At 42.4% G+C, this 26,092-nt stretch overlaps 1 pseudogene; it reads right to left on the bottom strand.

The window, feature by feature from the left end:
- Positions 1 to 21,486: 21,486 nt before the first annotated feature.
- On the bottom strand, positions 21,487 to 25,094 carry LOC140223425 (uncharacterized; annotated as a pseudogene).
- Between the last annotated feature and the right edge of the window lie 998 nt (positions 25,095 to 26,092).

The raw sequence follows: 26,092 nt of genomic DNA, 5'->3' as shown, positions 1-26,092 counted from the left end.
AGAGCTGCTCGACGTCAACGTGATTGACTACGTGTTCGACTATGCTGATTGACTTCGTTGCCCCGACGCGATTCTACATCCTCCACACCAGTGCGTCGAGTGGTAATCCCGTGATCCATATACGGCAGTTTTCCTAGTTTACGTGGTACAATTTTTTTTTGCACTAGCGTAGCCTACCTCATATCCCAACAGTGGTAGCAGAGCCGTAGCTGTTTTGTTATGGATTCGGGATGAGTGCATATGGAGATATGCTAGTTTTTAAGATTGATCTATGATCTGGTTTCGTGTTCTTGCTGCAATGGTAGTGTAACGACATACTCCTACCGGTCAGATTTCCACCATCGGAGTTAAGTGATACATGTAATGCCAGTTGCAGCGAGTGAAGATCAATGTGATTGATCGAATCAAAACCCAGGTTCATACGCCAGGCGCATGAGATGTGCAATAGTAGATTGGATCTACTACCGGGTTGGAATTTTGCCGTATGCGTGTGCTTTGGTAAAACAGCTGTAACTTTTTGGTACGATCTCGAATCGAGGTGAATTTTATATGAAAATTGATCTATAGAAAAAAGTTACACATAAAATTCAACCACTTCGTCGTTTTCGGTGAAATTAGATTTCCTAAATTCGGCTTGAAAGATGGAGTTACGGCCCTCTGAAGTTTGGAATGTTAGAACGCCTAACTCTGTTCTGCAAGATGGATGGATCTTGTGATCAGTATGACCCCTTTTGTGTATGTGATGCATGTGTGTAACTCATTCGTGACCTGCATGTCGTGCGTACGACAACACGGCTGGAGCCATATGTGTTATCACTTTAATGTATTTAATGGTCTGCATACCAATCTGTGATGATCCAAGCAACTATGTAATCTTCATTACTAGCTTTTTACTAGCTATTAGGCGTAATAGCATGTTCTAGTTCTTGGAGGACTCATCACCAGGAGGATGGCGCATATGGAACATGGAGATGGAGATCACCATGGTGAACAGGTTCTATGGAGATGGAGATCACCATAAGAAAACGGGCCATACTGTGTCACAACTGTGTGAATGCTATTCTGTATGTTTTACTCCCCGCATGATGTGATGTTAGAAGTAGAATGATCCCTCACAAAGTTTAAGTTTGTATGCCCTCCCAACTAAAACTTGCACCATCCCATGTCTTGTACAATTGGTGGTGGGTCTATGAAATTAGGGTGCCACTAGTTTTCCTTGACTAGACGGGTTTGTGTCGGACACTTATACGCATAAGGGTTGGTTTGCTTAACAAGGTTATCTTAATGGTTAAGGACCTTGGGGCATAGAAGTTGGGCACCGAGACATGGAGATGTCACCCAACAACAGGAGTCATATGTGATATGATTAGCAAGAAGTTGTTTATCGATCTACCTTGTTTGCTAGCGGTGATGCTAAACCTCACTAGTAGACTTGTTAGTTGTGTATCCTGAATCACTAAGTATCAATAGAGGGATATTGATTTTAGTGGGAGTAGATTCTGTTAAATAGTTTAATGTGATTTACTCTATCATGGATATGTTTGTCTTAGTATTTTGCATTGTTATTTTGTTGTAGATGGCACCTAGCAACACCACACCATTTGCTTTTGCGTTCGGTTCTTGAGAAGGACAAGTTGAATGGAACAAACTACTCAGATTGGATCCGTAACCTGAGAATTATTCTCAGGGCTGAGAAAAAGGAAGATGTTCTAGACACCCCATTACCAGAAGAACCTGCTGATGATGCACCTGCTGCTGTTAAGAATGCTTACGAGAAAGCATGTGATGCTAACCTCAAAGTAAGCTGCCTTATGCTTGCTTGCATGGAACTCGAACTATAGATGCAATTCAAAGCAAACCACGAGGCGCACGATATGATCGTGGCGCTTAGAGAAATGTTCCAAACACAGGTCAGGATTGAAAGGTTCAATGTGTCTAAGGCCTTTGTGGAGAGCAAGCTAGCAGAAGGCGTAGCAGTAGGACCACACGTAATCAAGATGGTTGGTTACACTAAATGGTTGGAGAAGCTAGGCTTCCTACTTGGCCAAGAGTTGGCCACTAATTTCATTCTTTCATCTCTTGCGTCTAGCTATGGGAACTTCATCTTGAACTACCATATGCATGGGACGGAAAAGGGTCTGAATGAACTGTGTGCCATGCTTAAAACAGCAAAGGCTGACATTAAGAAAAGTGCTAGTAGCAGCCATGTGATGGCTATACAGAACAAGCCTAGCTTTAAGAAGAAGGGCAATTCTTGGAAGAAGAAGGGCAAGGCTGCCAAGCCAAACCTAGCGCCTAAGGTTAAAGCTAGACCTGGACCTGCTCCAGACAAAGAGTGCTTTTATTGTCACGAATTTGGTCACTAGAAGAGAAATTGCAAGCAGTACCTAGCTTCGTTGAAGAATGGTGGAAGTAAGAATACTTCCACCTCAGGTACGCTTGTTGTTAATGTTATAGACAACATATTTCTCACTGATACAATTACTAAATTCATGAGTATTTGATACCGGATCGGTTGCTCATATTTGCAATTCGATGCAGGGAATGATAAGAAGTAGAAGCGTTGAAAAGGGAGAAGTTGATTTCCGCGTGGGCAATAATGCAAGAGTTGCTACGTTGACCATCGGTATGATGCAACTCCACCTCCTGTCAGGATTTATTATGGAATTGAATAATTATTATTTTGTTCCTAGTTTAAGTCGAAATATTTTGTCTCCTTCATGCTTGATGAAGGATAGTTATTCATTTGCGAGTGAAAATAATGGTTGTGTGATATCTAAGAATGATATGTTTATGGATTTTGCACCCATTGTGAATGGATTGTTTGTTTTAAATCTTGATGGTTCACATGTTTGTAACATAAGTGCTAAAAGGCCTCGGCCTAATGATTTGAGTACTACCTACATGTGGCATTATCGTTTGGGTCATATAAGTGAGAAACGCATGAAGAAGCTCCATACTGATGGACTTTTAACTTTGTTTGATTTTGAATCATACGAGACATGTGAGGCTTGCTTACTAGGCAAGATGACCAAGGCACCTTTCACAGGTTTTCCTGAGAGAGCATTATACTTGTTGGAACTTGTACATACCGATGTATGCAGACCAATGAGCACGACAGCCAGATGAGGATACCAATACTTCATAACTTTTACTGATGATTTTAGTAGATATGAATATGTCTACTTGATGAGATATAAGTCTGAAACCTTTGAAAAGTTCAAGGAATTTCAGAATGAAGTTGAAAATCAGCGTGGCAAGAAAATTAAGGCCTTGCGATCTGATCGTGGAGGCGAGTATTTGAGCCACGAATTTAGCAATCATCTGAGGAGTTGAGGAATTGTTCCACAACTTATGCCGCCTGGAACACCTCAGAGAAATGGTCTATCCAAGTGACATAATCGAAATTTGTTAGACATGGTTTGATCAATGATGAGCCAATCGGACCTACCGTTGTCATTTTAAGGATACGCTCTAGAAACAGCAGCTTTCACACTTAATAGGGTACCGTCTAAATCCGTAGTTAAGACACCATATGAGATGTGGACTGGAAAGACTCCCAGTTTGTCTTTTCTAAAGATTTGAGGATGTGAAGTGTTTGTCAAGCGACTTCAGTCAGACAAGATCACACCCAAGTCGAATAAGTGCATTTTCGTGGGATATCCAAAGGAAACTTTAGGATATTATTTCTAAGTGTTTGTCGCTCGGAGCGGGGTTTTCCTAAAGAAAGAGCTTCTCAAAGGAGAAAAGCGGTTCAACATGGAAGAGGCGAAGAAAGGGTTCTTGCCTATGTGACATGGCATACATCTCAGCAAGACTCAGTGTCCTTCGACTGCTGATGAGCGGGATCGCATGAGTAGAGTGACATATGCCTCGGCTATTGGATCTATCATGTATGCAATGATAAGTACTCGCCCAGATGCTTCATATGCGCTAAGTATGACAAGCAGACACCAGCCTGATCCAGGTGAGAGTCATTGGACAGTGGTGAAAAACATTCTTAAGTATTTACGAAGGACTAAAGATATGTTCCTCATCTTTGGAGGTGAGGAGGAGCTCGTTGTAACAAGTTACACCGATGCTAGTTTCCAAACTGACAGAGATGATTCAAAGTCATAATCAAGATTTATGTTCACGCTAAATGGTGGTGCCGTTAGTTGGAAAACTTCCACAAAGGAGACGGTGACCAATTCTACGATAGAAGCCGAGTACAACGCAGCTTTCGAAGCCGTGAAGGAGGGTGTTTGGATAAGGAACATACTTATCGAGCTTGGTGTGTTCCCGAATGCGTCCATCCCATTGAATCTCTACTGTGATAACAATGGGGCTATTGCGCAAGCAAAGGAGCCAAGGAATCACCAGAAGAACAAACACATAATGCGGCGATTTCATCTCATTCGAGACTTCGTTAACCGAGGTGAGATCAAGATATGCAAAATACACACGGATTTGAACATTTCTGATCCGTTGAAAAAACCACTCCCGCAGGCTAAGCATGATGCGCATGTAAGAGCTATGGGTGTTAGATACCTTCTAGATTGACTCTAGTGCAAGTGGGAGATTGTTGGAGCTATGCCCTAGAGGCAATCATGGAGAGGATGATATTCCATTTGTATCCATGATTTATATTGTGTTCCTTGAATATCCATGAAAGGCTACTTGAATTGATTTGCAATTATATGAATTGTATGTGAAACTATTTACTTGTATGGTTATTCTAAAGTTGTCCCTAGTCGGAGTTCATGTGAGGACACGCATGAATATTAGACTAGTACATGTATTAGTTGATGACTATGTTTCACAAGTCATGGACATGGAGATGTCAAACTAATAATGTAGGCACATGTAGAGACATGTGCTAGGGTTGACCCAACATGAGAAATAGTTCTCTCTTTACACAACAAATACGCTTTGTCCTTAGACCTGAGATTGTCGCATGTACTCAAGATGTGGATCGACTTATTTAGGGGCTATCAAACGCTACACCGTAACAGGGTAGTTAAAAAGGTAGCTTTCGGGTTTGTCAAGAAGCATGCTGTGAGGCATGGTCAATCAAGATGGGATTTGCCCCTCTCTGATTGAGAGTGATATCTCTGGGCCCCTCGAGTGATCGGATCCGGAAATGCACGGCCACGCTACGTACGGTTAAGAGTTAACCTACAAACGGATTCCGAATCACAGGATCGAGAAAGAGCGATCGGCTTGAAGCTAGACCAAATATCGTGAGGCAAAGGGAAGAGTATGTACATGATGTTGTGACAGTTCGTCTGATATAATCTTCGTGTGCGTATAAGAGTTGGCACGTCTTGCTAGAGTCCGCTACCGACGATTGGGCCGAGTAGGAGTACTCGAGCCATGTCTATACGTATCCGAACCCATAGGGTCACACACTTAAGGGTTGGAAGCCCAATTCGGATATGATCCGAGTTGGATCAGGTTTAGAAGTACTAATGGGTCTCGAACCCAGAGGCCCATCAGGAACCTCTATAAATATAGGGGTGGGGTGCCCTAGGGTTTCATCCCTTTTTGGCCAAAACACATCTGCCGCGCCACTCATTCCCTCGTCCTGTTGCAACTCGCAAACCTAGCAGTCCGGCTTGTGACACTTCCTCCCTGCACGTGTGGATACCTTGGAGGTGTTGCACCTGCAGCACTTGAACGAGCCGCTGATGAGCCATGACGAGCCGACGACGAGCCGCGGCACGAGGATGACCTTACTGCACGTGGACGAGCTGCAGAGGAGCTGCTCGACGTCAACGTGATCGACTATGTGTTCGACTACGCTGATCGACTTTCCTGCCCCGACGCAATTCTACATCTTCCGCACCAGTGCGTTGAGTGGTAATCCCGTGATCCATATACGGCAGTTTTCCTGGTCTACACGGTAGAAAAATTTTATTTTTGCACTAGCGTAGCCTACCTCGTATACCAACAATTAGTTATAGAAGTAGGTGAGCCTAACTCAACTGGTTAGGGTGGGAGGTATGGTCATGCACTCTAACCATCCATGTTCAAGTCCCCTCCAACTCGAATTTGGTGTCTATTTCTTCATCTTAATGAAAAATCACCTAACTCCTCCTAGGTTGATCTATTTTTTTAGTATTAGTTATCACTACTACAGAAAATGTTACTAGGGGCGGTTAAAAAACGTATTTGCAGGGGCGGACCCGCTCCTGCTTTACGCAGCTAGAAATAGCGTGTTTGCAGGAGCGGGTCTTGACCCACACCTGCAAATACGTTCTAGGTGTGGACCAAAACATGCCCCAACCCTGCTAAAGCTATTTCCAGGGGCAGGTCGCCTCACCCACCCTTGGAAACCAATTAAAAAACAAAAAAAAGAAAAATTGTAGGCGCCACCTGGCCGCTGCAAGCTATGCCCCGCTTCTGCCACTAGGTCGTGCGCTGGCAAGAGCCGTGCCCCCGCTGGCAAGAACTGTCGGGGCCGCTTGCTGTGCCCCATCGTGGGGCCGCTGCGCTCCTCTCTCTGGATCGGGCGCTGCGAGGATCCGTGCCCCCGCTGGCCGGAGCCACCGGGGCCGCCAAACACCATGCCCCGCAGTGGGGCCGCTGTGGTTTTTCACATGTATTTCACCAGCCCTTTACATAGGACTTTTCACATGTATTTTTTTGTTCGGCTTGAATAACTTTTTTTTCCCTGTTGAATATTTAGTATTTTTCCGTTTAGAACAATTCACTCTTTTAGCAAGAACACTTTCATGTTAAACCTAGAACATTTTCTTTTGAGTATAGAACATGCGTTCATGATTCGTTAAGAAAAAACATTCGTTCATTAAAAAATATTTCTAAAAAATATAATCAATTACAGTAAAATATGGTCTGGTTTTGGAGTCTTTCGCAAGAAACACAATGGTGCAATTGGAATTTGATTTGTATAGTTAGTTTAGAAATTAAGAATTTTTTTGGAAGATTTAGTATTTTTACTTTTAGAACAATTCACTCTGTTAGCGGTAACACTTTCATGCTAAACCTAGAACATTTTCTTTGGAATTTGATTTGTATAGTTAGTTTAGAAATTATGAATTTTTGTGTGGAAATGCAGATAATGCATGTCATGAAGCGGGACAAAAAAATACATGGGAATCAAATGACTTTTAATTCGGGGAAAACTAAATTGTACACATGAAACAAATCATAAAACTCATGAAACAAAAAATATATTTAGGACAAATCATATGACTCGCGGGAAAAAACATATCCATCAACCAAACTATATGACTCATGGAACAAAAAGATATACTCATATGTAAAAAGTTATATAACATCTGGAATAAAAACTAGCACACACTGTAGTGTAATATACTAACTAGAGACAGAAGAAGGGGTGCCACCGCCCGGACGGACCATATATACCATTCTCTATCTGTGGATGTGTGTGGGTGAGTGGGGGGTTACTTTGTGTGACAAATCCAAATAAATCGTAAAAGAGTATGTGGTGCGTGCGTAGGGTGGGGCAGGGGTAGGGTTACTTTCTTGACAATCCAAATAAACCATAATGTATGAACATAGCTAGTAGTGACATGAGTTGGGCTATACGTGTATAACATTATTTGTGGTGCGTATCTATGCCATCAGGGATGCTTTGGAGATTTGAACAAACGTTTTTACGTTACTATCTAATTTATCAAGAATTAATGCAAACTACATCCTTTCAAATAACTATCTGCATGTCTTACAATAAATCAACGCGTCTAGTCATAGAACTGTTTCTGTTTCTGAAGACAAACCAGTCCGGTTCCACCAACTTTTACTAAGTCAGACATAAACTTTCTACCAAACCTTATGCTATTTTCATTTTGTAGTCGACACTAATTACAACGTCATTCTACATAAAAACATGTCATACACAGTTTCTAGGGAAGACCTTCTGTTACATTGGCACAATACTAAGGTTTGGACCTGCTTCGCCTAGATTTTGGTTAATCACTGTCACTTCCAGCTAGATAGAAATAATAGATCAACCTAAGACGAGGAAGGTGATTTTTCATTAAGAAGAAAAAAAAACACCCAATTTCAAGTTAGAGAGGACTCGAATCTTGATGGTTAGAGTGCACGACCACACCTTTCACCCTAATTAACCAGTTGAGCTAGGCTCACTTCCTCCCTTCTACCTAGATGGATGGACAGCCGTAGGACATGCTGCTTTTAACCACGTTTTTGACCAGTTTGGGTAGTGCCTAAACAAATTAAAATAGCTTTGGTAATCTATATCTAACTATATAATACTCTTAAAGTTAAAGCATACCCATGCTAACTAGAGAAAAGGAAGAGCAGCTGACCATCTATTCATCTTGTGACTAGACTTGTAAAACGGTGTGCAGACTAAAATAATATAGATCGCATATATTGTCAAAAAGTGTCTTATCATGGAAAAGAGGCCCACCAAAACTCTTAGCCATTTAATTTCTTTCTTCTCATCTACCTCATCCAGCCACATTATTCTATTTTCAAAAGTTATTAAACTAACAGACTCCTTCTCCCCCAGTACATCTGTTTTCATTTTTTTTCTAAACCGAAAACACCAATTTGTGTCATGTCTTTTCATGTGCTGTCTCAAACCATCCTGTTGTTCAATATATGTGACTCGTCAGTGTCTACTAATAAACATAGAAAGGCAAGGCAAGGCCGTCATATCAGGTTAGGCACGTCGTTCAAGCATGATTTCGAGTAGAAAGGTCGCGGCGTGTCAAGCAGAAACTGCATATTCGGGGGATTTCATAGCACCCTTTCAGCGCGATTCTGCGTGTGGTTTCAACCGCCGATTGCCCTCATGCCCATTGATCCATTGAAAAACTTGTCACGCTGAGATTCTTGGCTGTGCTCCTGTTCAATGAGAAGAGCAGCAGAATATGAGCGGAAGCTCAGGATCGGACTGGATGACCTAGGAGTCTATATATCAAGCTGTGTGCGGTCTTCTTACACTGGCCAACGAGAGTGGCGTCATCCACGAGCTGCCCGCATGCCCGCATACGCCCTTGTGAAGTCCATACGATAAAAGCTGGGTAGTGATTAGAAAGCGGATTAGTGTATGAAAACTACTACAAAATCTATCAGTACGGATACTAAAACTGCTAAAAAAATCTAACCAACGACGGGTCGCACCAGCATACCAAAGAACGACTGACGCCGCCTGCCGCAGCCAAGCTGAAGAGAGGTGGACAATCGTAGCCTACAATACTTGATTATTTTAGTTTCACCTCTTAAAAATATTATAACTTTGTGATGAAGTGTCCATTTTCAATTCGGTTTCACTAGTAGAGAATTGGCCTTTAGTCCCGGTTGGTAGGGTGCATATCTCCCGAAAATCCATCCGGGATAAACCAACCAGGACAAAAAGGGGGTCTTTACTCCCGGGTCTTTCAACCGGGAGTAAAGGTCACCCTTTAGTCCCAGTGCCTGCCACGCCAGGCTCAGGACAGGCCCTTTACTCCCAGTTGGTAAAAGCAACCGGGAGTAAAGGGTGCCCCTTTAGTTCCGGTTGGATTTCCCAACCGGGACTAAATGGCATCCTATATGGCAATTGAAATTTTCATCCATCACGTACGTAGTACCACGGCCCTTTTGTTAACCTTTAGTAGTTAAGATTTTTTTAATAATGAAATCAACTAGTATTTAAACGAATAAAATTTGTAATTATACAATTACTATATATATACACAAGTCATATACACAATTCAACTAGTACAAATCGATCTTCATTAGCGTGTATTATATATACAAATAAATCAAACTATATATCTACAATCCCGTCGAGGTGTTGCTCGGAGCGTCTAATTGTCGTCCATTGTAATAAAATTCTCCTTTTGGATTTACCACCTCGTCCATTAGGAATCCAATGAGACCTTCACATATTGCCACTACTCTTTCTTCCTTCAAGAGTCCTTGTTGAATATTTAACATCTATAATTCGAAAATTTGTGAATGTTACATGAACAATTTAATATAAGGAGCAAGAAAATAATTAACTAGTAATAGTTTTATTTTACGTACTTTAAAGTTGTGCGGCGTCATCTTTAGTCCCTTGGGTCCCATAAAACTATCATGTGCTCACAGATGTAGTAGCCACATAGATTATTCCCGGGTTCCTGTCTTAAGCACTTCAGTGCAGAAAAAAATAAGTTATAAAATATTCGTGTTATACAATTTACTAAATGTGCCTACTTCATACGTACTAGGAAGTCTGTATTCCATGTAAGTTTTTCTTTGAATGGACCTTTGTGTGTCCTTATGAATTGTTTCCATGCGCTGCGGATTAGAATAATGAATGATATAGTGTAACAGGGATAAAATTTAGTAAACAAAATTTTGCATAGAGATAAAGGTCCAGAATTATTACAACCCTAGCATGTTTTGCATGTCTTCGTACTCCACCGGATCTTTCCTCAACGAATCGAAGACAGTGACGTGGCTTCTTTCAGGCTCAATTATAATAAGGATCCAGTGGAAGCTGCGTACGTAAAATGTTCATGCATATTAGAGCTAACAAACATTAATCAGGTAAGGAAAAAGATAACAAAAGTAGACGGTATGCACACACTCACTTGAAGTTGTATGGAAGTAGTATGAAATCCTTGAATGTTTGTTTGTCTAGAAAATTGTATACTTCCTCCAAGGTTTTTTCCGGCGATAATTGTATCTGTTTTTGGTTAACTACGGATGGATCCATGAAGCCTATATGTAGGTACGCCTCTCGTCGGCACGTCTGAATTAGCATCCTACATAAAATGGAAGACGAAGTTAGTACGGTGACGCACGCCAAAATTTACATGTAGAGATAAACGGACACTTACAGAACCCAAGCGCTGATCAGAGAGACGTCCAGGGCATCATGATGGTACCCTTTGCAGTATATACTTCAAAACTCCATTGTCAGGATGCATCATGCCACATGAGTCAATACACCATTTAACCCCTGGATTGTAGTAGGTTATAGCTGAGAGTACCCCAGGAACCATGCCGTACGACTCCTTCCAGTCGCCCCAAAGCAGGGCAACGGCATGTTGCTTCGCCCGCCAAGCCTTCGAATATTTCACACGGTACCCACTAAAGGTGAAGATGGACTCCACGAGTGATGGCACCAATATCTCGCTGTCTTTACGGATAATGCCTAGGATACGCCACCCAAGGTACTTTGCTGTGCACTGTACATGCTCTCGCTTCGGCTGTGACGACCGAAAAGTATGCGGTTGCACAACATTTGAAATTCTCCATTGTCCGGTGCTTGATATTAGCCGAGACCATACACGCCAATGACATCCTTGCTTGCACATCACATTGTATCTTAAGTTCTTGTCAGAGTGAACTACGCTAAAAGGTCTATGTAACCTCACTGCGTAGTCAGCCAAGAAAAACTTCAGCTCCTCAAGACTATTGAACTTCATCCCCTTCTTAATCACTGGACTCTCACCAACGGACGTCCCTTCAGCATTCACCATACTAGATTCACATATTACTTTGTGGACCATACTGATGTCCTTATCATTGGGAACGGATGGCAGTTCGACATCACGTTCTTTTAACAACCGCAACTCGTTCTAGGTGTAAGAAAAACAATCATCCATACGACGAATGCCTTCTACATCATGCATGGTTGCGGTGTCAAATTGCTGTCCATCCTCTTCATTTTCTACCCCGTTGTCCTCATATTCATGCCCACGACTCTCAAATAGTGATTCCTCCTCTACCTCCACACCTACTACCCCATCTTCCTCGAATTCACAATCTTCGGAACCCATAGAGATATTATCAACATCTATATTTGCTTCATCCCTCTCAAAAATGTTATTGGGAAAATCATCATTGGCAATAATCAAGTCAAAATCATATTCTGTTTCACCTAACACGTGATGCAACATTTCTAACTCCTGGGTACCATTATGGTTCACTACCGCCACTTCCTCCCTCATGACAACATTTGGGCCAGGCATATGAACAATTTCGACTATAACCTCCAAACATGGAACATTAGCTTCGTGCACTACATCCTTATAGTGCTTCCAATTCGCATCGGATGCTAACTTCATGAGAACATAATGAGCTTTAGCTTTCCCACAATCAAAACGACCTCTCAAACTGATCTCATCCACTGTACATCCATACTTCCTCATTACACGGTCAACTAAATCACTAAAACTTGGAGGACCCTCGAAGAATTCAATTGACTCATTCATATTCTCTAACTCCCCATTTTGTTTCACAACATCACCATCAAAAAGTCGAACTAAATAATCCATCTACAAAATACAAACATTTCACCATGTCATATACACTACACATTGCACATATTCGACATATCAACTAGACACATTACATATATTGGACAAATTGCAAACAAAAAATATACATGTCATATCAACTATACAATTCAATGAATATATACCTAAATCGACAAGTTCTACACGTCAATATCGCGGGCAGAGACTCAATTGCGTCTGAACTATGTATCATCTAACACAAAACACCATTGCATTTCATTCAAAATTGAAATCATCAACCTAACCCTAAGTCGCCTAAATATCCTCCGATCTACCAAATGCAACGGTAAAACACGAGAAAAAGTAGGGGAATACCTTCCACACGAAGCAGGGATCGATTTCCACTACTTTCCCCCACCGAAATCACCGGATTTTGGGTGGATTTGGGGTGGGGCGGCGCAAGAACTTCGGGCTCGGGCGGGTCTGGAGGAAGAAGAAAGGAGGGAGGGAGGAGGAAGGGAGCCGGCGCGTGGCTGTAGAGTAACGCGTTGTAGAGTAGGCCCTGCCGCGCCAGGCGGGCTGGGTCAGCGCCCATCTGGCGCGGCGAGTCATTGCGCCAGCGTGGCAGGGGCCCGCCGCGCTAGTGCATGTGGCGCGGCAGAGGCTGCCTGCCGCGCCAGGCGGTCTGGCGCGGTCAAAAGGGTTATGTGCCGTAAATTAAATGCCGCTGAGATTATTTTTAAAAATAAATAAAAAAGTTAAAAAAAATCACAAAATATATATATACTCCGGTACCCTGGGTACGGAATCGTTATTCGTTGACTGCAACATTTGTTAGTAGGAGAATCACTTTGTTTCCGTACGCCGAATATGAATTCATTTCAGAAACGTATCATGGGGTTGCTTAATTTGAGTTCCTTTCATCCGTATGCTGAATATGAATTCGTTTCAGAAACGTGTCATGGGGTGGCTTAATTTGAGCTCCTTTCATCCACACATGCATGATCAATGTACCCACGTCATATCCAATGGGTAGTTGATTAATTAGTTGCTAAATAATTGGCTTGCCCACAAATATTGGCTGCTGATTGCTTCATGGCCAGAAGTTGGCACGCCCTTGAAAATTTGGTGCGTCCAGTACACGGCATGCGCTGCATGCGGGCGAAACGACAAATTTGAATTGGCTGCATTAAATGACGTGTTTCTTACTTTAGCTACCTTCGAATGACTTTATTTCTTAAACCGCTAATCAAATTTGAGAACCCTTTGCACCATTGTGTTTGCCTTTATTAAATCTACGATTCAAGATCTCAGTCGACTATATTTTAAGAATTTTTTAAAAAATAACAATCTAACATTTCAAAACATTTGGCATGGGCATAATCCAAACAACACTGTTTTTCCTATATTGCCAAATATTTGTCATGGCCTTATGTCGGTCATGACAAATTATTGGAAGGGTAGATTGAGGCTCAAACCGAACAGCCTCTTGTCTCTATCCCAAACCTTGATTATCTCAATACAAGTGTTTACGGTGCAAACGAATAACGGAAACTCCCGACTACCTCGCAACCCAGGGTCGCTCGCATGGGCAACACGGGGGCAATGCCACAGCCAACTATCAGCCCTCCTCCACCCCTGCTCCGAACACCGCCACCGCCGCGACCAGCCCGTGGCGGTGGCGGCCAATGCAACCCTTCCCCTTCTCCCTCCCTCCCCATCTCTCCCTCCCACTTTACCTGGCAAGCTCTAGCTCGCCGATCGCCATGTTTCGCCGCCGGTGGCAGATCTACCACCCTTGACCCCGGATCTATGCATCCCCGACCATGGGACCTGTCCTCGATGATGACCGCCTCGCCTTGGGTTGCGCCCATTCGCAGCCCGGCGTCACCAGCTTGCCTTCCATGGTCCCGCGCGGATGCTAGTGGCCTTCGACTTGGTTCTGCACCGCCCGAGCTTTGGAGGTCTACCCCTCACCGGTGGTGTCGAACGCCGTCCGTTGGGGTAGCTCGACCCGATTGGCCGCGTGCACCACGTGTGGCGGACGCTGCGTGCCGTGCAGCTCCATTCCTACAGGAGGCGGGCCACGGGACTCACTTGCCATCATCAGTTAGTCCCAGTTAGCACGTGCGGCGGTAGGGAACGGTCACTTGTGGCGGCACTGGGCCGTAGGCTGACCTCTCAGGCTTGCGCCTTGCGCGCAGTGGTTGTTGCGGCTCACGGCGCCTTGGGCTCGGTCAGCTGGCGGGCAGTGGCCCATAGTGTCAACTTCTGCTCCTTGGTGGCACGTAAGGGGACTTCTTGCTGTGGTGATGATCCGATCGTGCTGGAGCTTCGAACGAAAGTCTTACCCGACCGTATGTCGGTGTTAGCAATGGCGGCGCCGTTTCCCTCCTTTGATGCATTTGTTGTAGTGCTTTCTGCAAGGTTCGGTGGTCCTCTGGGTGAAAACCTCACTCTAGCTCATCGGATGGGCGGCGACGACATATTTGACGTTGTGTCCTCCTTGGAGGTCCTTTGGCCCAGCATTCGTTACCTATGCGGAGTCTGCTTCTATGGTTTCCGCGGAATGAGTCCAATATCAAGTTTCTAAACAGACGAGAGATGTGATAGATTGTTGCTGCATAAACATAACATAAGGTTGAAACATGCATGGCGAAGAAGAAGATTGAAGCTTAGTCTTCTAATTGTCTTTCTTTGTCTTAGAGTGTTCTTTCTTATGTTTTTAAGCTCCTCTTTTTTTTAGTATCAGAGTCAAAGAACTCTTTGTAACCCTTGGCTATGTATATCCATGATGTGGATATAGTAGGCCAGATTTTATTCTTTATTAAAAAAAGATTTAGACAAGTGTTTGTTGTGGCAAAAATAGTATAGTGCAGGGTTAAAGGGTGCCGATAAGCTGACGAGGTGGGATGGAGAGAGGATTTTGCAATACACGCTCGCGCTACTGACCTTCGATAGTTTCTTCATGAAAAGTGGACATACAATGGATAGCCATGTGTAGGTGGAAACACCGATTGTTATGGCATGAGGCGAGCTGATGGTTCACTAGAGAGACTACGACTAGAGGTCGTTGGGGGGAGAAAGAAAAATGTGTACGCGCTAGAGGGACACTATGATGGAGAGGGTCATGTCACTACTAGAGAACTTGGTATTAGTACCGGTTCGTAGTGTGCATATCTCTCGAAAATGCATCTGGGATTAATCCGTCGAGATAAAAAGGAGCGGTCTTTTATCACGGGTCATTGAACCGGAATATAAGACCCTCTTTTAGTCCTGGTTTGTAAAACCAACTGGGACTAATGGAGCTGCCACGCCAGGCGCTGGACAGACCCCTTTAGTCCCGGTTGGTGTTACAAACTGGGACTAAAGGTTGTCTCTTTACAAACCGGGACTAAAGTGCGTCTATACAGCGCCATGTAGGCGCCTGCATGGCACCTATAATTTTGTGCATCACGACCCCTTTAGTTAGTTGAGAGTTTTTTTTTATCATTAATGAAATCAACTAAACTATATATAGTATTTAAACGAATCAATTTAACTATTACATATACAATTCTTATACAATTAGCTAGTATATGTACAATTCTTGATTAGTATATATATATAGTACAATTAATTCCTAGCTAGCTAGCTATATAGCTCTAGGATCTTCGTCGAGGTCTTCCCGTCGAGGTGTTACTCGGTGCTTCTTAATTTCATCCATCGTAATAAAATTCTTCTTATGGATTTATCACCTCATCCACCAGAAATCCTACAAGACTTTCGCATATTGTCTCTATTCTTTTCTTCTCCAAGATCTTGTCTCGAATATTATGCGTTTGTAATTTGGAAGTGAATAATGTTACACGAACAATTAAATATAAGAAACTAGAAAACAATTAACTATTAATAGTTTTATTTTATATTACATACTTCCTATTTTTCCTGCGGCGTCAACCTGGTCTTGTGTGACAAAAAACTGTGCATGTTCTCATAGACATAGTACCCACATAGATTATTCCCTTGTTACTGTCTTAAGTACTTCAGTGGGAAAAAAACAAGTTATCAAATATTCTTCATATAGAATGTACAAAATATGCAAACTTCATACGTACCGGGAAGTCTGTGTCCCATGTAAGTTTTTCTTGGAATGCACCTTGGCGTCATTTTTGATGAATGTTTCATGCCCTATGGATTAAAATAATGAATGATATAGTGTTAGGTGAAAATTTAGGAAACACACTTTTGTATTGAGATAAAGGTCCAGAATTATTAATTACAAGGGTAGAATGTCTTGAATCTCTTGGTACTCCGCTAGTGGTTTCCTCAAGGAATCGAGGACGGTAACTTGACTTCTATCAAGCTCAATTACTATTAGGATCCAATGGTAACTGTGTACAAAAATGTTCATTAACCAGATAAGGAAAAGGAAAGTAAGATGGTATACGTACGTACAAACACTTACTTGAAGTTGTATCAAAGTAGTATGTAGCTCTTGCCACCTTGAAGGTCCCGCACATTGAAACATTCCACCAACGTTTTATCTGTAAAATCTTATAGTTGGGTTTGGTTAACTACGGATGGATCCATGAAGCCAACATGCAAGTATCCTTCTTGTCGGCACTTCTGAATTAGCAGCCTACATAAAAAGGAAGATAAAGTTAGTAGGGTGACGCATGCATAAAAAATAATGATATGGTCCAAAATTTACATATAGATAAACGGATACTTACAGAGCTCAAGCGCTGATGAGAGAGACGTCTAGGGCATCTTGATGGTACACTTCGTATATATCTTTGAATTCCAGCTAGAGGCATTTCTTGCATTCGTCGTAAAAATCTATCAATTTTACCTCAAGGCCGAACGTGGAAGTCTGGTCGGCGGACGTCTTCATGTACCATTCATCGAATTCGTACATCTTTGGTGATAGGCTCCCTACCAACTCAGGCCTTACTAGAGACTTTCCTAGCTTAAACGTCCTTCTCGGTTGAAATGGCTGTGAAGCTACTAGCTCGTGACCACCTAGCTTTATACATTGATCAAGTCCCACTCCAAATTCTTTCCTGAATTTCAATACTTGATCTTGTTGAGATTTGGGCATTGCTGCTATCCTTGTAGCGTCTGTCTCCTTCTGGTAGATGAGAAAGGCGGCGATCAACAACACTTGAAGATGACTTTCCTTTTTTTTTCCCTATATTCCTCGCCTCCTTGGTTGAATCTGACATCTTCTGAAAAAATTGTAATTTAGTTGGATCAATTGTTGGTTGTGGCTCTATCTCCCTTGTTTGTTTGTTCAACCCTTTTCCTGAACAACTCCTTGCATTCTGCTTGGATTTTGGACCAGCGTTCCTCTTGAGTCATTGCATACCAGCGTTCCTCAGGAGTCACTTCAGGCTCCTTATTTGTTTTCCTCTTTTTATGTGCTGGCTTGGGAGCTGTTGGTCGCAACTTCTTAATCGGGTCTCCAACAGGTTCCTTCCTCTGGGCTGCAGGTACCTTGCTCGAGACTGCTCTTAGTCCCGGCGTCATCGGTGATCGGGGAGGAGTTTTGTTGTTGTCGTCGTTGCCAGCTGGATATGGAGATGGAGACTTTGATCGAGCATGCATCAATGACGGTCCTGGTGCTGAACGTCCCGGTGGTAATGGTCCTGGTGATGACGGTCCTGGAACTGACCGTGGTGGAGAAGTCGGTCTTGCCATTTGAGGAGATGGTTGCGGCTCGGGTTCTTTAGGGAGGGGTGCTGCCTTCATGCCTAGGATGATGATGTAGCGTTTGCGCCATAGAATGATGCCTCCTTGAACTGCATCTCCTAGTGTCCTTTCCCCAACGCCTTCCGGGAGCTGGAGTTCATAGCCTTCATATTGGCTATCAACGAGCTGCTCTACCGAGACACTAGCATAGCCAAGTTGAATCTCCATGCCATGGCTCGCCTGCATTACCCAGCTTGGTAAGGCACTCGCGTACGCTACCTGTGCATATAACCGAAATAAAGATGTTATTAAACTCCAGTCCTGAGGCGTGGTGGATCAATGGATTGAGAAGATTATTGCATAAATATTAATTATGTATAAGAGTATACCTTAACAGTCAGGTTGCTGACCGGTACAGGCAGCTCACATGAGGTGCGTTGCCTGATGAAATCAACAGTGAACTGTTGCTGGTCCTGTGGATCGGGCTATGCTTCTGATTGGGAAAGGGCCACTCGACGATTGACTTCGTCATGCATTCTTTGTTCTACATATTGCACTTGAGATTCTAGGTTGCATCGCCAGCTCTGTTCAGCCTGATCCTTTCTTCGCTTGCGGCTTCTGTACAAGTCTCTGTCTTCTTTGAAACCGTACTTCCATGCAACGATCCTGAACCCGCGGACACGTCTTGGGTGCTTAGGATTCCCGAGGGCCAATGTGAGCTTATCCATTTCTCGATCCACCACCAACCTCCCACCCTTAACATCTTCAATGTTCTTGGTGAGTTGTTCGCCCTTGAGATGTATTTCCTCAGTTAAGATCAACGTCCCATCCTCTTGGCTCAGTTTGCCTCCATGAGCGAAAAACCAATTTTTAGCTCGTTGGTTCCATTCATGAGTTGCTGGTACGATTCCCTGTTCAAGTAGGTCTTGTTCCATCTTGCGAAATTTGGGCACTGCTGTTTTGTAACCACCTCGCCCTAGCTTATGGTGCTCTTTCTTACGATTAGCATTTCTAACGTTGGTGTTGACTTTTTGCTTACCGTCGTGGCTCCTCTTGTACTCAACAAATGCCTCCCAGTGGCCGCTCAACTTTGGAAATTTGTTGAAATCTGGAGTTTTATTCTCCTTAATGTACTTTGAAACTAGAAATTTCTTGAATGTTTGAAATTGTGTGGCCATCTTTTTCAGTGCCCACACTTTCACATCCTTTACAATATATCCAACGGGAAATATGAAATGTTGCTTGACCTGTTCCCACAGCATATCCTTTTCTGTTTGTGACAGCGCATCCGAATCATTTCTTTTGCCTCTCCATTTCATGAAGCTGATGGGCACATTGTCCCTTACAATTGCCCCAAGCTGAGTCACGTACTTGTTTGCCACATCGTCGGGAGCAACTGGCCTGCCGTCTTCTGACACTTCTGTGATCTCTACCTTTTGCGATCCATCCATCACCATGGTTCAACCTTGGGTCTTCTTAGGGTTCGCCGATCCAGACGGCTAACAGTTCAAGATTCGTTAATTAGTACATAATAATAAAGAAGACATTCTAAATGGGGTAAAACGTTATAAATGATATATACCTCGGCGGTATCTTCCGCCGCGGCAAGGTTTTGCTCGGGCTCTTCATTGTCATCGGCGGACATGTTGAGATACGTGTCCGCCTGGTTACTCTCTTCTTCGGTGTACGTTACGTTATGATCTCTACCAGCAATAATGTCCTCCAGCATGAACCTTGCATTCTCGTCATGTGCCATCTCAACTACTCCAAACACACATGAAATCATAATTACATGTACGTTAAGGTAGATAAATAAAATCATAGAAACGTACACATGAAACCGTACATGAAATTAAACCTACATGAAAACTTATAAGAAATACACAAAAAATCTTGAATGAAACTTAATTACATGAAATGTCTTTAATGTATTACAAGTTAATGTACATACATGAACTCATAGAAAAACAACGTAAAACCATAAAAATTTATACTAATTTCTACTAAATTCTATCAAAATTGAAGCATAATTTATTTCTACAAATTTCTACTAATTTATTGGAATTTCTATTAAATTTGTACTAATTAATACAATTTATAAGAATTTCTACCAAAGTTTATAACTAGAAAAAAATAAAAAGGATTGCATCACTACCAAATTTATTCAAACTTCCTATACAATTTTACTAATCCAAAATTTTCTATTAATTTTATAACTAGGAAAAAATAAAAAAAGGCTTGCATCACTGCCTTGCATCACTGCTAAATTTATTCTAACTTCCTATACAATTTTACTAATGCAAAATTTTCTATTAATTTTATAACTAGAAAAAAATAAAAAAAAGGCTTGCATCACTACCTTGCATCAGCAAGGTGCGGGAGCCTAAAAGACGGTCAGGTGCTGGGGTTTTACGCACACGGGCGCGACGGGGTCGACGACGCGCGCGAGGGTGGCCGCGGCGGCAATGCGCGCGAGGCGGTCGGGGACGTGCGCGTGGATGGAGGACGACGCGAATGTACAGATCAAGGAGGACGGCTCTCTCTCGCTCATGGCAGAGAGGATGCGCATACGGCTCTCTCGCTCGCAGCGTGGAGGACGGGGCGCCCGACGGAGGGGTCGCGGATCGGGGGTCGCGGCATGGACGGAGGACAGCGCGCGGACGGAGGAGGGAGGACGGGGTGCCGGACGGACGAGGGAGGACACGGCTCGAGCGTGGCTCTATTTATGATAAAATAAAAACCGGATGATGACGTATGGTGGTGCGGATGGAGGCGGAGGACAACGACGTGGACAGAGAAGAGGCGGCGATAGGGATGAAGACTACCGGTGGTGACAGGGATGGAGGCGGCGGCGTGACACGCGCGGAGCTAGCGATGGAGACGATGCGGAGGCTAGAGAGGAGGAGTAAAAATTTTTCTAAGTTACCAGGTGCGGGGAGGGGGGTAGAAACGCCAGTTACTTTTATCCACCCCCTACCATTTATCTTGGTTTGTAAGAAGAACCTAGATAAATGGCCTTTTAATCTCGGTTCTTGTTAGAAACCGAGATAAATGGTCAACTCTTTTGTCTCAGTTTGTAAGAAACCTAGATAAAAGGCCTACCCTTTTATCCCGGTTTTGATGCACCCGAGATAAAAGGACAACCTTTTATCTCGGTTCGTAACTAGAACCGGGATAAAAGGTCACGTCAAGGAGGGTACTGAAATTTACCCTTTTGTCCTGGTTCTAGTTACAAACCGAGATAAAAGGGGTCTTACAAATCGGGGGGTAAAAGGTTCCTCTTCCATTTTTCATCTCCCTCTTTTTATTTTGAAATATTTTTTTTATGTTTTCGCTGGATTTCATGAAGCAAGAATTAAAACTTTACATATTTCAAACATGCAAAAATATTTTTAATTAGCAATTAGATTTACAATAAGTTTGAATGACTCACTAGTTATATTATCTTCTTAAATAATGATTTTACTGCATCACTATCATCAAGAAATTATCAATTAAATAATTTATATGCGCGAAAATTTAAATTGATGTATCAATAAATCTTCACCTCAACTAATTTAAGCACACATGAAATTGTATCAAGTAGTCCATGTAATTAATCTTAAATGTGAAGCAAATTTAATGCATTACAATGTAACATTAAAAACTTCTTCTTCATGAATGTTCCTTGGTCATTATCGCGGCGCAAGTACGGAGCCTCTTCTTTGGATAGCAGGATGCTAGGGTCAACTTCAACAGCGAATGGAGGCATGCCTGCAAACTGATCATAATCATCTAATTGGTCTATTTTATCCTCGACTCCCACAATTTTTCTTTTACTTGGAAGGACTATGTGGCGCTTTGGCTTTCATGGATCTTCTAGATTTCTCTTGGGTTTGCTAGACATGTCCTTCACATAGAAAACTTTATGCACATCATTAGCGAGTACGAATGGTTCATCACTGTATCCAGTCTTGCTAAGGTCCACTATTGTCATTCCATACTGATCTTTGGTTACGCCATTTAGCTTCGCCCATTACCAACAAAATAGAGGGATGCACAGCGGTCCATATTCGGATTTCCCATATCTACTCTATGAAACAATAATAAGAGTCCATGCTACTATTTCTGCCTATGGCATCTATGCGGACACCACTATTCTAGTTCGTGCTTTTCTGGTCTTAGGCTCTCGTATAAAATGTATAACCATTTATCTCGTAGCCTTGGAATTTCACGATTGTGCTAGAAGGTCCCCTGGCTAACCAAGCAAGCTATGGATGAATCTTAGAGTTACCCATAAGTTGTTTGCGCAACCAGGAGGGAAAAGTTTCCACGTGACTTCTTGAAAGTTAGTCATTGGATTTCGTCGGGTTTTCGGAAACTAACATCTGCCTGTGCTGCTCGATATACGGAGCCACAAAGGTTGACTGTTGTAGAACAGTGTAGTGTGCCTTGTTGAACAAATCAGCACCATTACTCAAACATACTTTCCTTCCAAGGGTGCCCATTCCCCGGAGCCTCCCCTCGTGGCATGAAGTTGGAACCCCAATCGAGTCAATTGAGTCAATAAAATCAAAACAAAACTCAATCACCTCCTCTGTTCCATATCCATTGGCGATGCTTCCTTCTAGACGGGCACGATTAAGAACATAGTTTTTTAGGACTGACATGAACCTCTCGAAAGGTCACATATTATGCAGGTATACTGGTCCGAGAATATTAATCTCTTTTACTAGGTGAACCAGAAGGTGTGTCGTAATATTGAAGAAATATGGTGGAAATACCAACTCAAAGCTGACAAGACATTGCACCACATCGTTCTCTAGCTTTATTAGCTTCGATGGATCGATTGCCTTTCATGAAATTGCATTGAGAAACACGCATAGCTTTACGAGTGGCAATCGAACATTCTCTGGTAGAACACCCCTCAGTACAATCGGAAGAAACTGGGTCATCAACATGTGATAATCATGGGCCTTGAGATTTGTGAACTTCTTTTCTTCCATATTTATTATTCTCTTTATATTCGAGGAGTACCCATACGGGACCTTCAGACTATTCAAGCATTCAAACATGCTATCCTTCTCTTCCTTGCTGAGAGTGTAACTAGCAGGACATAAGTAGTGTTGTCCATTATCTCTCTTTTCCGGATGTAGGTCATCCCATTGCCCCATTTCTTTAAGGTCCCGTCCTGCTTCCAGTGTATCTTTTGAGGGCCCATAAATACCCATGAAGCCTAGCAAGTTCACACAAAGGTTTTTCGTTAGGTGCATCATGTCTATTGCATTGCGGACATCTAGGGTTTCCCAATAAGGTAGCTCCCAAAATATTGACTTTTTCTTCCACATGGCTGCACATCCGTCATCGTCATTCGAAACAGGTTGGCTACCAAGACCTTTTCCAAATACTACCCTTACATCGTTTATCATCTCAAATACACGTTTTCCATTACGGTGTAAAGGTTTTTTATGAGTTTCTAGTGTCCCTTTGAAATGCATCATGTTTTCTTTCAGCTGGTGGTAAGCATGGAGAAATTGACGATGATCCATATAGACTACCTTCCTATAGTGCTTCAAATACATGCTATCTGTGTCATTTAAGTAGTGGGTGTAGGCTCGATATCCCTTGTTTGTCTGTCCCGAAAGGTTGCTTAGTGCATGCCAATCATTGATGGTTACGAACAACAGTGCTCGCAGGTTAAATATCTCTTATTTATCCTCATCCCACACATGTACACCTTCTTCCTTCCAGAGCTGTAAAAGTTGGTCAACCAACAGTCTTAGGTACACATCAATGTCGTTGCCGGGTTGCTTTGGGCTTTGGATAAGCGCCGACATCATAATGAACTTCTGTTTCATGCACATACAAGGAGGAAGGTTAAACATATATAAGGTCACAGGCCAAGTACTATGACTACTACTCAACTCACCGAATGAATTGAATCCATCAGTACTTAGGGGTTGTTTGGATCCCCGGGCTAAACTTTAGTCCCTGCCACATGGAATGTTTAAATACTAATTAGGAGTATTAAACATAGACTATTTACAATACCCATTAGGCTTAGTAGATTCATCTCGCCGTTTAGCCTCCATATGTGTAATTAGTTTTATAATTAACTCATATTTAGTCCTAATTAGCTTCAGAATATTCGATGTGATACGGGTTAAACTTTAGCTTCAGAATCCAAACACCCCCTTAAACCAAACCTTATGTTCCTTGGATCACCTTCAAACTCCAGGAATGCTCTATCAATTGATCTCCATTGAGCCCCATCAGCGGGGTGTCTCAGCATCTTATCTTCCTTACATTCTTCTTTGTGCCATCGCATCAACTTAGCATTCGCCTTGTTCCTGAACAAGCACTTCAAGCGTGGTATTATAGGAAAATACAACATCACTTTCGCGGGAACTCTCTTCCTGGGAGGTTGCCCCTCGACATCACCAGGATCATCTTGCCTAATCTTATACCTCAGCGTTTCGCACACGGGACAAGCATTCAGATCCTCGTATTCAGCACCGCAATAGAGCATACAATCATTAGGGCATGCGTGTATCTTCTGAACCTCCAATCCCAGAGGGCAAACAATCTATTTAGCTTCATATATTGTGGATGACAATTCATTATTTTTGGGAAGAATCTTCTTGATAATTTCCAACATCCCGTGAAATGCCTTATCGGACACACCATTTTTGGCCTTCCATTGTATAAATTCTAGTGTGGTATCAAGCTTTTTATGACCTCCCTAGCAATCTGGGTATAGCAATTTCTTGTGATCATCTATCATGCGCTGCAACTTTGATGCTTCCTTCTGAGTTTTGCAATCTCTGTGTGCATCCCTAAGCACCTGACCGAGGTCATCAGTGTGGCCATCTTCTGCAAATTCATCTTCATCAGCCTCACCCATTGTAGTATTTGCAAAAGCACGGCCTATAGCGCAGTCCAGAATGTTGTCATCCTCCTCCTTTTCTTCACCGTCTTCCATTACAACCCCTCTTTCGCCGTGACGGGTCCAAACAAAATAGTTAGGCGTGAAACCGTATCTAAACAAGTGGCTGTGAATAGTCCCCCATAAAGCCTTTAAATAGCACTTCTGGTTACTACATGGGCGTATGGACAAGATATGAACCCGTTCTCTAGCTTGTTTGCTTTGGCCACTTCAAGAAAATTATTCATTCCAGCAATAAACACCTTGCTCCGCCTATCCGTGTTATACATCCATTGCCGGTCCATTTGCATCGTATTATGCAAGCCATTAATAAAATGGATTACAATAAAACTATCCATCACATTGCCAAAATTTTAGATAGAAATACACAAATTAAAATTTCAGAAGCAAACAACATGATACACTATGACAAACTCAAATATTACTGAAAGTTTACATAGAAATACACAAATTATTTAGCTCATATTTAATTTACAAATAACTAAACTATTAAAAAATTCAATATTTCCCACATAATTTACTTATTCTAAAAATGGCTAATTCCATACCTCTATCTGAAAAGTACTAAAGTATGAAATTACACCTACAATTTATATAGCTAATTTATAAATATTAAAAACACATTTACTCTAATTTTTCCTTAATACATAAAATTGAAATAATCTCAATTCTACCTCACATTTACTCTTCATTCTCCCTCACATTCAAACTATCCATCACATTATAGCTCAAAAACATGTATAAATACAAATCCTCTGCATGCTTAACAACAAACAAACTCATCTTTCTCCCTCTCTAAAGTATAAAACAAAGCTTAAAAATAATAATTGAACGGAGCATGAAGTAGCTAACCTTCACAACACTTTGGAAGAGTGAAATCCTCATGAAAATGAGGAAAAAAAATCCAGCAGCACCTCCCCTAGGCTTGCTTCGGCGCCATGGAGAGGATGAGCTTCTCAGTCTTTGTGGAGTGGAGTGGCTCGGGCTGGAGGAGTGGAGGAGGAAGAAAGGCCTCTTGTAGATAAGATTTTATCCCGGTTGGTAAATCCAATCAGGACAAAAAATTAGATCTTTTATCCCGATTGGTGTTTACTCCCGGTTGGAATTACCAACTAAGAGTAAACTAGTTATCCCGGTTGGTAAATCCAACCAGGACAAAAGGTTGGATCTTTTGTCCCGGTTGGTGGCTCCAATCGGGGGTAAAGGGTGGCGCCGTCGGTGTTCGGAAACTAGCCGTTTTAACCGAGACTAAAGGGTGGCCTGTAGTCCCGGTTGCAAAAAA

This window comes from Setaria viridis, chromosome 7 (assembly GCF_005286985.2).
Source record: "Setaria viridis chromosome 7, Setaria_viridis_v4.0, whole genome shotgun sequence".
Lineage (NCBI taxonomy): Eukaryota > Viridiplantae > Streptophyta > Magnoliopsida > Poales > Poaceae > Setaria > Setaria viridis.
Note: the sequence above shows the minus strand (reverse complement) of the source record. Positions and strands in the feature narration are given on the sequence as shown.